Raw genomic sequence first — 13,778 nt, forward strand, 5'->3', positions numbered from 1 at the left:
GGAAGTTGATCCACTAGTTGTCTTATAAAGGGTTCGATGCTTAGTGCAAATAAAATGGTTGACAGTGGACATCCTTGTCGTATGGACTTCTTAATTTGTATCGGTTTGGTTAGGTAACAATTTACTTGTATTCTAGAAGTAGCTCCTTGATACACACTTTGCAGTGTTGCTGTTAGTCTGCGGGGGAAGGCGAATTTATCGAGTACTGACCGCAAGTATTTATGTGAAACTCTATCAAATGCCAGGGCGAAGTCTAAGTTGAGAATCTCGGTTTGTGTTGTAGGTTCTATGCTCATGTGTAAGATGAAATTCCGTAGATTGTTAAGCCCAGTGACAATGTTAGATTTTTCCATGACGCTGTGTCATCAATCAATCAATCAATCAATCAATCAATCAATCAATCAATCAATCAATCAATCAATCAATCAATCAATCAATCAATCAATCAATCAATCAATCAATCAATCAATCGATCAATCAATCAATCAATCAATCAATCAATCACCACTGATTTGCATTTAGGGTAGTCGTCCAGGTGGCACATCCCATAGTCTTTTCATAGAATTTGTAAATTTATTGAACATCTCCCTTGGTAAATTATTCCAATCCCTAACTCCTCCTCCTCCTATAAACGAATATTTGCCCCAATTTCCTCTTGAATTCCAACTTTATCTTCATACTTCTTTCCTACTTTTAAAAACACCACTCAAGCTCATTCATGTATCATTCCACGCGAAATCTCCACTGACAGTTCGAAACATACCACATAGTCGAGCATCTCGTCCCCTTATTTCCAAGTTTTCCCAGCCCAAAGATTGTGACATTTTCGCAATACTACTCCTTTGTCCGAAAACTCCCAGAACAAATCGTGCTGCTTTCCTTTGAATCATTTCCAGTTCTCGTATCAAATAGTCCTGGTGAGGATCCCATACACTGGAACCATACTCTAGTTGGGGTCTTGCCACTTGCATGCCCTCTCCTTACTTCCTTACTACACCCCCCTAAATAATCTCATCTCATAACCATGTGGAGAGATCTGTAACCTTTCTTGACAACCTCCTTAGTATGATTTCCGCAGTATACCTTTTCCTGTACTATTCGTTAGTTTCTAGTCAAACAGTCAGCAGTAACAACGTTAATATTTCGGCAATTACCTCCAGAAGGCCAGAGATGAATGCTAGTCGAGATGTGATGCTCGCCAGGCCAGTTATTTCTCTTCTACCAGACGTAAAGTTTGTGGGAGAGCTTTAATATACTTTAACTTGCCTTGTGGGTGGGGGCAGTAGAATAACACCCACGATATCTCCTCCCTGTCGTCAGAGGCGACTAAGAGGGGCTCCAGCGACTCTTAACTTGGGAGCGTGGGTTGGCGACCACGGGGTCTTTAGCTGAGCCGTGTGCCAGGCTCCTCACTTTCATCTGTCCTACCCGACTTCAGTTGATCAACTCTTGTTCATTTCAGACCCGGCGGTATTAGGTCACGAGGCCTAGGGAGTCTTTCATTTTCATGCCCATAGTGGACTTTGTCTTTCCTTGGCTGATACCTTCATTTTTCTAATTATCGGATCCCCTCTACTCCCTCCCCCTCCCCTCTGATTAGTGTTATCGGCGGATGACTGCCCAGTTGTACGGGCACTTAAAACAATATTCACCACCAGCGCTATGACAAAAATGGTGCCCCACCACATTCTCTATGCGGTCCGTCCTTAATGTTATGAGTGGTGGCTGCAATAATATCCTAATTTGAAGGGGGTATGCGAAGTAGCTCCTTTGGGAAGAGCTTTCGCATTACTGGCCATCCGCATGGTCGTTTGCAAGACTACTTTTTATTTATTTATTCTCTCTCGACCGCGCGTCAAAATGTTTTTTTTTTTAATTTTATTATCTTCTCCATTTTCTACCTTGAAAGCCTTGCAGGCGGCCATGGACCGGGGGTGACAGTGGCTCTTGAGCGGCAGTGGTCTAGCGCCGGGGATGTCTTGGTATGACCGCGACAGGGTAACCAGTGCCGAAAGGAGATATGGGATTGCCTGGTGGGTTTAGGGAGGTTTCTCATAACTTCTCCTTTACGGAGGGGTGGAAGTAGCTGGCAGAAGACTAGCTTTTGCACCTCAAGTTATTCTGTACTCTTGTACTAGGCTATGTTCCTGCGTTAGTGCTCGCTTGTCGGTCATTTGTCCAAACAGGTAGGTCACCACGGGCTGTGAGGCGGGGCGGAGCCTCACGGCACCCCCCCCCCCCAAAGGACACATACACAGCTTTATTTCACCTAGAAAAAGGCAAGCCTTGTCGAGGTGGGCTGAGCGATGACCGTCCGACCAGGCCTTCAGTGATTTCCATCTCTTCGGATCGTTGATGAAGCACGAGGATGAACGTCATGACGTGGCTTCAGAAACTGGAAGCACATTTCTGTCTTGCCAACATCGATGTCTTGATGTAGAGGAACAAGAGCTTGGATAAGAATAGTGAGTATGTTGAATAGCAATGTGTACTACTATGTATTCTTTTATCTGCCTGTAAAATAAAGTTTCTCCATGCAAGATCTTGTTTCCTTATTTTTTAAGGGTACATTGCACTTATATCACATGGTGCCCGTCATCGTTGAAGGGTCTGCCTTACAAAGGCTGCACCATTCTTAGTAATAAGCCGTACAAAATACACCCCGCGGTGTACAAAATTCCCTGTATTTGCGGCAAGATATACATTGGCCAAACATTCCGGTTCCATGGGTACTCGTATCAAGGAACACCAACATAATATCTCTCTCAACCAGCAAGACAAATCAGCAATAGCTGAGCAAGCCCTATCTATGTCGCGTTCCAAGATGTGCGACGACTACTAACATGTTTTCATTCCTTCCCTGAAGAAGGAGGTGAGCCTCTTAGACGGTTACGCCGTCTCTCAGACCAGGAGATGTTTGGAGAAAGTGAGGGATAGGCGTTCGTTGCCTGTACTAGGAACTGTCTCGGCATTCACCTTAGTGCAGGAGAATGGAAAACCACGGAAAACAATTTTCAAGACAGCCGAAGGTGGGGACAAGTCCCTCTCCATCTCCCGAATACAGGGGCATAGAGCCAGGGTAGAGCCGAGGCCATCACTCCTCTGCTCGGTTGGCCGGTCAGAGTGCAGAGCTGTTGGACCACGGACCAGCGGTGGCCACGGGTGGGCCCAGACTCACCCTGCATCCGCCGATCCGATGTTCGAGCTCTTACACTAAACTACAGGTCTGGGATTATACGGGAAGCTGTGGACTACGTATTTCAACAGAAACACTATCACTTACGTAATACGTGGTTGCCAGCCATTAAGGATTTATATAGGTGTCCTTTCACTATCATTATTTCTTTACGATTTTTTCCCAGTTCGTATTCTCCTTATCACGAGACGGTCCACACTGTGCACAGGGAGCCATCTAATGGCGAACGAGAGTACCACTTACGGTAAAGCATTCTTAAGTTCAAGTAATTCAAACCTTCATTCATTTTTAGAGAAGTCTTGCTCGTGAACAGACAAGATTATCTTTTCAAGACGCAGAGCAAAGTTCTCTGTTAAGAAAGGGGACCAAAAGCTTATTATCGTATTTACATACAAACTATTATTATCTATGTAATATCATCATTCACTGTGCAAAATTTGAATCGCCAGTGTAATTTATTTCAAGGAAAGTGTGTGCTTGGTGGTTACTTACACTAATGAGTGTATTTCATGTAAATCACCCTTTAATTGGTCAGTTTCATTTGTAAATGGTCTGCAGGAATGCACTTTTTAAAGCTTCTATTGACTCAAGGAAAAGTATAACTGGGCAACCATCCTAAGCAAAATATGAAAAGTTCCAACAATGCTTAGAATGAATGTGTTGACCAAAGAAATACAAGCACCATAAAGGGCTTGAAAATGAAAGAATCCCCAGGCCTCGGAAACCTAATACCGTCGGGACGAAAAAAGAACAACCGACTAAGGGAGGTTGGATAAGAAATATGAAAGCGAGTAGCCAGACACAAATAACTAGGAGCAATATCAGGCTCAAAAATGCTACAGAAATGAAAGCCTCTGGGACCCTTTTACGGCAGGCTAAAGATACCGTGAGTGTATTCTACCGGCCCCTCCCACAGGGAGAAAGTAACATTATTATTGGTATTATTATTCCTGTTCTATTACTAAATTCATTAGTCAGCCCGTACCGTAGTTAGGTCTAGTTTTACGGCTGAATATTCTTCCTGACGCCAGCGCTGTGTGGTGGGACGTCATCAGTATTACGTGTATGAAGATGATAATAATAATAATAATAATAATAATAATAATAATACCAGGGGTTCCCGGGTATTTAAACTGCGCGCTTTGTCTATGGCCATCTATGCCAACGAACTTGAACTTGTAAACCCCCAAAGAATTTCGTCTTCTACAGTTAGATGGCTCTAACATCGATTTGCTTGCTCATTCTTACGCACTAAAAACGAACCTAGAAGTTAGGAAATTTCATTTTTGTTATTAGTAAACCTCTTTCTGAAGACTGTTTTCTTTTAATGTTCCGAAGTTGTCAAGACTTCAGCTGGTTCCTCCTCTACTGTAATCTAACTATCATATGCTTGTAAATATGTTCTCTAGCCAATCAAAACCGAGGTTGTGTACAGGAATCCAGCCAATCAGCAAAGTGTGGTTCAATTTAATCGGGAAGCTTCCCCTTACGGAACTACATACACAGGGCACCTTAGGGCCGTCTTGTCTGAATTGCTCCAATGACATGGAGTGTGACTTGACGGAAGCCTAGGAGGCAGGGGCGCCGCCTTCTTGAAGAATATCCAGCGATACAAGATAATGGCAGAATTTTCCTTAACATGTGATAGCGCCTGCGGGTAGTTTGAGGGGAAGGTTTTAGCCGTTTGCTTTTAATGTAATTTTGTAAAATGGTGGTTGAAATGTAGGATTTTCGGCGAAATCTGAGGCTCTGTTTCTATTCCCTACCGGGAAATATGTAATGTAAGGGAAAGAAACGTGGTGACCCTCTGCGTCTCCCATTCAATCTTGTAATTGGGTGACTAAAGTTTTCAAACTCTAAATTCTGTAAATCTCGTCTTGGCTTTAAAGGTTCCTCCTTTAGTCACCCTCTTGTAGTATGGGATTAACCTCTGTATCCTTGGGCGGTAAGCTCACTTATGTTTTTAGTAATTTCTATAACGAGTGTTGGAGTTTCGCCTCCTTGGCTTTTGTTAATGGCCGGTTATGTGCAAACTTTTCTCTTTTACATTTAAGTCCATGTAGTATGGGTAAATATGCCCCTGTTTATCCTGTATTATCGATAAGGCAACTGTTCTTAGTTGCAGCTCAAAACGCTTAAAAGGCATGTTATTTACTAACCAACCATCGCAAAGGGATAACCTAAGTCTAGTGGTACCGGTAGTCCACGTCCTTGACTCAGCATACGCCCCTGGTAAGCATACGTGAGAATAAAAAGAAGTTTATTCATTTTCACGTCAATACAATGTTTGATTATTATGTGTTCAGTAGCCATGAGTGACAGAAAACGAAAATATATTTCTCTAGAAGAAAAAGTGACATTTAATCGAGAAGTGAAGGATAACCCTTGGAAATCACACAGATATTGCGACTTGTCTTGTTCTATTGTGCATTTACTTTTGCTACTATTTATAAGGAGGCTAGTGTTTTCATTTTTCTTTTCTGAATGAAGTAATTTTAAAGAATTTACCAATTAAAATATCAGAGTGAAAAAGGAGAGTTCCAATATACTGCATGGTAGTACGCATAAAAAGTACAATTTTGAGAAAAATCAGTAAGAAAGTTTTTTAAAAGATACAAACTTCATTACAAATCGAAATTGGTCCCTTGTATTATTATTATTATTATTATTATTATTATTATTATTATTATTATTATTATTATTATTATTATTATTATTATTATTATTATTATTATTATTATTATTAATGTTTCATGGTGTGGGTTACTATAGTCACATACTAGTTCGTGAACCATAGGCATGGGCTGAGTGGCATAATAAGTGGTCCTAAGTTCGGGATACCACTTGCTACGGAATGGGAGTTGGTATTTCGTACATATTGTAAGTCATGGCCTTCTTTGTGCTCAGGCGGCTAGGACTATACAATCCACCGGTGGTCTCTAACCCGTTAGAGGAGAGGTCATCACTTTGACTATGCGAAAGTAGGGTAGCATCCTGCTTCATTAATTTACTGAGCTCAGAACATTTTAAGCAAGCCTCGGACCTATGGGAGTTACGGAGTCCCTCTCCCATTTTCAGGCGAGTGACTCCTTCGAAACAACTTGGCGAACGAAATGGAATTCGATGGGGAGCTATCAATATTAATAAGGCTTACGGGAGAAAGAAAATAGAACTGGCTGAGTCAGCAAAGATGATGCATCAGGATGTGCTAGTAGTACGTGCTATTCGGGTAATGGGAGATAACGAGGAAGCGATAAGAGATTATGAAGTATACTTGACGGGTGTTAAAAAGGGAAAGGCAGAGTACGGGGTAGGACTGTTCATAAGGAATACTATTGCACTCAACATAGTTTCTATTACGCAGGTAAATGAGCAAATGGTATGGGCAATTTGGCAGTTGGAGGAATTAGGACGAGAATTTTCTCAGTGTATTTACCATGTGAGGGTGAAAATGAGAATGAAGTTGACAAGTTTTATGAAGCATTGAGTGACATCGTGGTCAGGGTCAACAGCAACGATAGGATAGTGCTAATGGGCGATTTCAATGCGAGAGTTGGAATTAGAACTGAAGCATACGAGTGATTGGTAAATGTGGGGAAGATGGAAGCTAATAGGAATGGGAAGCGTCTGCTGGACTTCTCTGCTAGTACTGATTTAGCAGTTACGAATACATTCTTCAAGCATGAGGCTATTCACCGCTACACATGGGAGGTTAGGGCTACCAGATCCATAATAGAATATATCTTAACAGACTTCGAATTCAAGAGATCTGTTAGAAATGTACGGGTTTTCCGGGGATTTTTCGATGATACAGACGAATATCTGATCTGTAGTGAACTAAGCATCTCTAGGCCTAGGAGAGAGAAAGTGAAATCTGTCTGCAAACAAATAAGGATAGAAAATCTCCAGGACGAGTAAATTAGACAGAAATACATGGATATGATTAGTGAGAAGTTCCAAACAGTGGACAGTAAGCAGTTTCAGGATATAGAAAGAGAATGGATGACATACAGGGGTGCTGTAGTGGAAACAACAAGCGAATGCCTAGGAACAACTGTGTGTAAAGATAGGTAAAAGTGAACATCTTGGTGGAACGATGAAGTGAGAGCAGCTTGTAAATGTAAAAAGAAGGCTTACCAGAAATGGCTCCAAACAAGGGCTGATGCCGACAGGGAATTGTACGTAGATGAAGAAACAGGGCGAAACAAATAGCCATTGAATCCAAAAAGAAGTCGTGGGAAGATTTTGGTAATAACCTGGAAATGCTATGTCAAGCAGCAGGGAAACCTTTCTGGACAGTAATAAAGGATCTTAGGAAGGGAGAGAAAAAGGACACGAACAGTGTTTTGGGTCATATAAGTGAACTCATAATAGATCCCAGGGAATCACTGGACAGGTGGAGGGAATATTTTGAAAATCTTCTCAACGCGAAAGGAAATCTTCACGGTAGTGCCACGAACAACGGAGCTCACGGAGAGGAGGAAAATGATGTTAGTGAAATTACGCTTGAGGAAGTGAAAAGGAAGGTAAATAAACCCCAATGTCATAAAGCAGCAGGAATAGATGAAATTAGACCTGAAATGGTGAAGTATAGTGAGAAGGCACGGATGAAATGGCTTCAAAGGGTAATAAGATTAGCATGGAGTGTTGGTAAGGTACCTTCAGATTGGATAAAAGCAGTAAAATCAGCTATCTATAAGCAAAGGAACGGGAAGGATTGCAACAACTATCGAGGTATCTCATTAATTAGTATACAAGGTAAAGTATTCACTGGCATCTTGGAAGGGAGGATGCGATAAGTAGTTGAATTGAATTTATTTATTGATAATGATGATATACATGCCACTGAGGCTGAAAAGCCCCTTTATGTAGCGTCTACTTATAACACAATACAAGTTTATGAATATACTAACTACATTTTAGAATATTAAAATATCAAATTAAACATTAAACTTAAAATTAAACTTAAAATTAAAATACAGATACCAATTCCAATAAAGTTAAAACATAAATCATATAAGAAGTAGAAAAGCATATCATTCGATTTTTTAATATTTTAGGCTACAAGAATCTCAGGAATATAAAAAACAGAAACAATTTTCTTAGGAATATACATATTTCTTATTATTGGACACAAGAATACCTGATCTCAGCCCCTTGCGTACTCCTCCAGGAAGATAGATGTTAAGGACTGGAGAGGAAGTTGGATGAAAACCAGTGTTGTTTCAGACCACAGAGGGGCTGACAGGATCAGATTTTCAGTGTGCGGCAGGTAATTGAAAAATGCTACGAGAGGAATAGGCAGTTGTGTTTATGTTTCGTAGATCTAGAGAAAGCATATGACAGGGTACAAAGGGAAAGGATGTTCACCATACTGGGGGTCTGTGGGATTAAGGGTAGATTATTAAAATCAATCAAATGCATGTATGTTGGCCTATGCTGACGACGTGGTCTTATTGGCAGATTGTGCCGAAAGCCTATCTATAAGCAATGGAACAGGAAGGATTGCAACAACTATCGAGGTATCTCATTGATTAGTATATCAGGCAAAGTATTCACTGGCATCTTGGAAGGGAGGGTGCGATAAGTAGTTGAGAGGAAGTTGGATGAAAACCAGTGTTGTTTCAGACCACAGAGGGGCTGACAGGATCAGATTTTCAGTGTGCGGCAGGTAATTGAAAAATGCTACGAGAGGAATAGGCAGTTGTGTTTATGTTTCGTAGATCTAGAGAAAGCATATGACAGGGTACAAAGGGAAAAGATGTTCGCCACATTGGGAACACTATGGAATTAAAGGTAGATTTTTAAAATCAATCAAAGGACTTTATGTTGACAATTGAACTTCAGTGAAAATTGATTGTAGAACGAGTTCTTGATTCAGGGTACTTACAGGGGTTAGACAAGGCTTTAATCTTTCACCTTTGCTGTTCGTAGTTTACATGGATCATCTGCTGAAAGGTATAAAATGGCAGGGAGGGATTCAGTTAGGTGGAAATATAGTAAGCAGTCTTGCCTATGCTGACGACTTGGTCTTAATGGCATATCGTGCCGAGAGCCTGCAGTCTAATATCTTTGAAGTTGAAAATAAGTGCAATGAGTATGGTATGGAAATTAGGCTTTCGAAGACTAAATTGATGTCATTAGGTAAGAAATTCAACAGAATTGAATGTCAGATTGGTGATACAAAGCTGGAACAGGTAGATCATTTCAAGTATTTAGGATGTGTGTTCTCCCAGGATGGTAATATAGTAAGTGGGATTGAACCAAGCTAATGCAGTGAGCTCGCAGTTGCGATTAACTGTGTTCTGTAAGAAGGAAGTCAGCTCCCGGACGAAACTATCTTTACATCGGTCTATTTTCAGACCAACTTTGCTTTACCGGAGCGAAAGTTTGGTGAACTCAGGATATCTTATTCATAAGTTAGAAGTAACAGACATGAAAGTAGCGAGAATGATTGCTGGTACAAACAGGTGGGAACGATGGCAGGAGGGTACTCATAATGAGGAGTTAAAGGCTAAGTTAGGAATGAACTCGATGGAAGAAGTTGTACGCATAAACCTGCTTCGGTGGTGGGGTCACGTGTGACGAGTGGAGGAAGATAGATTACCTAGGAGAATAATGGACTCTGTTATGAAGGATAAAAGAAGTAGAGGGAGATTAAGACGACGATGGTTAGACTCTGTTTCTAACGAGTTACGTATAAGATGCATAGAAGTAAATGAGGCCACAGCATTAGTTCCAAATAGAGGATTGTAGCAATGTTTAGTAAATTCGCAGAGGCTTGCAGACTGAACGCTGAAAGGCATAACGGTCTATAATGATGATGCATGTATGTTGTTGTTGCTTGAGTCATCAGTCCATAGTCTGGTTGATGCAGCTCTCCATGCCCCCTATCCTGTGCTAACCTTTTCATTTCTACGTAACTATTGCACCCTACATCTGCTCTAATCTGCTTGTCATATTCATACCTTGGCCTACCCCTACTGTTCTTACCGCCTACACTTCCTTCAAAAACCAACTGAACACGTCCTGGGTGTCTTAAGATGTGTCCTATCATTCTATCTCTTCTTTTCGTCAAATATAACCAAATCGATCTCCTCTCACCAATTCGATTCAGTATCTCTTCATTAGTGATTCGACCTATCCATCTCACCTTCAGCATTCTTCTGTAACACTACACTTCAAAAGCTTCTATTCTCTTTCTTTCTGAGCTAGTTATCGTCCATGTTTCACTTCCATACAATGCCATGCTCCAGATGCAAGTCTTTAGAAACATCTTTCTAATTCCTATATCAATGTTTGAAGTGAGCAAATTTCTTTTCCTAAGAAAGCTCTTCCTTGCTTGTGCTAGTCTGCATTTTATGTCCTCCTTGCTTCTGCCATCGTTAGTTATTTTACTACCCAAGTAACAATATTCATCTACTTCCTTTAAGACTTCATTTCCTTATCTAATCACCTGCCTTCGTTCGACTGAACTCCATTACATTTGTTTTGGACATATTTATTTTCATCTGGTACTCCTTAACCAAGACTTCGTCCATACCATTCAGCAGCTTCTCGAGATCTTCTGCAGTCTCGGATAAAATAACAATATCATCGGCAAATCTCAAGGTCTTTATTTCCTCTCCTTGGATTGTGATTCCCTTTCCAAATTTCTCTTTGATTTCCTTTACTGCCTGCTTTCCTTTCCTTTACTGAAAAGGAGGGGGACAAACTGCATCCTTGCCTCACTCGTTTATGGATTACTGCTTCTTTTTCAAAGCCATCGAGTCTTATCACTGCAGACTGAATTTTATACAGATTGTATATAATCCTTCGTTCTCGGTATCTGATCCGAATTACCTTCAGAATCTTAAATAGCTTGGTCCAATCAACATTATGGAATGCCTTTTCTAGGTCTACGAACGCCATGTACGTGGGCTTGTCCTTCTTAATTCGATCCTCTAAGATCAGACGTAAAGTCAGGATTGCTTCACGTGTTCCTACATTTCTTCTGAAGCCAAATTGATCTTCTACCAACTCAGCTTCACCTTGTCTTTCCATTCTTCTGTAAATAATATGTGCTAAAATTTTGCAGGCTTGAGATACTAAACTAATGGTGCTGTCAATTTTACACTTATCAGCATCGGCTTTCTTGGGAATAGGTATAACAAAATTCTGCCAAAAATCCGATGGCACTTCTCCTGTCTCATACATCTTATACATAGGGGCCGATTACCTTCGATGTTAGGCCCCTTAAAACAACAAGCATCATCATCATCACATCTTATACACTAAGTGGAATAACCTTGCCATGCTGGTTTCTCCTAAGGCAGTCAGTAATTCAGAAGGAATGTCATCAATTCCAGGTACCTTGTTCCTATTTAGATCTCTCGTAGCTCTGTCAAACCCTGACCTCAAATTTGGGTCTCCCATTTCATCAGCATCAACACCCTCTTCTTGTTCCAGAAGCAAATCATCTTCATCTTTAACTTGATAAAACTGTTGGATATGTTCCTGCCATCTTTCTGCTTTGTCTTCTCTCCCTAGAAGTGGCTTTCCATCTCAGCTCTTAATATTCATACACCTAGATTTCCTTTCTCCAAAGGTTTCCTTGATTTTCCTGTATGCAGCATCTACCTTTCCTAGGACCATACAACCTTGGACATCCCTGCACTTCTCCTTTAGCCATTCTTCCTTAGCTACCTTGCACTTCCTGTCCACTTCATTCTTTAATCGCCTGTATTCTTTTCTGCCCTCTTCATTTCCAGTATTCTTGTATTTTCCTCGTTCAGCAATCAGGTCTAGTATCTCCAGAGTTATCTACTGACTCTTAGTTGATCTTTTCTTCGTTCCTGTTATTTCTTCAGCAGCCCTACTGACTTCATTTTTCATGCGACTATCCACTCTTCCTCTATTGTGTTTCCTTCAGCCTTTTCATTTAGTCCTTGTGCAACATGTTCCTTGAAATAATCCCTCACACTCTTTCACTCATGTATGTATGTTATTGTTATCATTATCAATATCATTATTATTATTATTATTATTATTATTATTATTATTATTATTATTATTATTAGAGATGGGAATTTGGCTATTTTATTCCTGTGTTCAGAGACGTAGACTTTTGAGATATAAATCCGTCTCAGGGTATTTTTAGCTAGATTTCGTTGGTTTTATTGTCTATAAATGCCTATTTCAGGGGTTTTTGCTTTTTTGGGTATAGTTGCCTATGATGCCTTTTGACTGTATTTTAAAGAATCCGGTTTTCTTCCAATGCATTATGTTGTAGCTGATGTGCTCGACGGAATTATCTTCTCATTTCTCAATATCTGTTTACCCCACGAACAAAAATGGGAATTCTCGGAAGTCACCGTAAATAGTTCTTGGGAAATTTATATCGGGAGAAACAGGACCAGTGTGACCTGGAAGTCTTTAGCCTTTTCCAATCTCCTAAAACATATGTGAGAACCAATCAACATCAAAGTATGTATTTTTTTTTTTTTTGCTAGTTGCTTTACGTCGCACCGACACAGATAGGTCTTATGGCGACGATGGGATAGGAAAGGCCTGGGAGTTGGAAGGAAGCGGCCGTGGCCTTAATTAAGGTACAGCCCCAGCATTTGCCTGGTGTGAAAATGGGAAACCACGGAAAACCATCTTCAGGGCTGCCGATAGTGGGATTCGAACCTACTATCTCCCGGATGCAAGCTCACAGCCGCGCGCCTCTACGCGCACGGCCAACTCGCCCGGTATCAAAGTATGTTGCACAACCCATATCCCCTATACCTTCCCCTCGATGCGAACTGTTGTACGCGACACTTTACCTTCAGAACGTGTTGTGATTTATAGTGAAGAAGAAGAAATGTGTCTGCGGTAATGCCCAAAGAGAAAGTTGTCGAAGTCCTACTGGCTGAAGGAATGGATCACAGGGGATCACAGGGTAGTCTTTCGCCAAGTTTGCTCTTTTATTAAACAAATGAATGATATATACTAAGCATTATTGCCAATTAGCCCAACTGTAGAAATTTAACATATAGGAACATTGTAACTTAAGTCAATTTTATTATTTTTCAGATCAAATGCGAGAAAAAATACCATATAGATCAACATAGAAATACTGAGATGCATCTGACACGAGCACAGAAAGCTGTAACAATGCAGCCTTTCTACCAGTCCACTGTGAACAGCGACCAACAGCACTTTATTTCAGACCTATGCACTGCAATGGTGGGAGCGTAAACAGGAGTATCTTCAAACTTCAGCAAGCTGCCGGGAGCAATCACCGAGTTGGAAAAGAGTGGCATGCCCCTTGTGAAGTCATTTAGGCTTGTGGAAGAAATCGGGAAGTTTTGACGGAACCTCTGGGAAGGTAGCCGCTGTCAGCGAAAGGTTCGATAGGATGTAAAGCGATGGTAAAAGTAGCCAGGGTGCTACGAGGTGAGGTAGATGAAACAACTGACCTAAAACCAGACAAAATGGCTTCTTTGAAGTTTTGTCCAATCACTTTATGTGATGTTGAGAGATCTTTCTCTTAGTACAAAAATCATCTGTATGACAGGAGAACAAGATTGTTATCGGAAAACATTGAAAAGTTGCTTGT

At 40.8% G+C, this 13,778-nt stretch overlaps 1 protein-coding gene across 1 annotated transcript in view; it reads right to left on the reverse strand.

Moving 5' to 3' along the window:
* LOC136877322 (lactadherin) overlaps nt 1–13,778 on the reverse strand; it is a 317,071-nt gene that overhangs the window by 145,242 nt on the left and 158,051 nt on the right. The gene's annotated exons all lie outside the window — the stretch shown is intronic.

The sequence above is a fragment of the Anabrus simplex genome, chromosome 1 (genome assembly GCF_040414725.1).
Source record: "Anabrus simplex isolate iqAnaSimp1 chromosome 1, ASM4041472v1, whole genome shotgun sequence".
Lineage (NCBI taxonomy): Eukaryota > Metazoa > Arthropoda > Insecta > Orthoptera > Tettigoniidae > Anabrus > Anabrus simplex.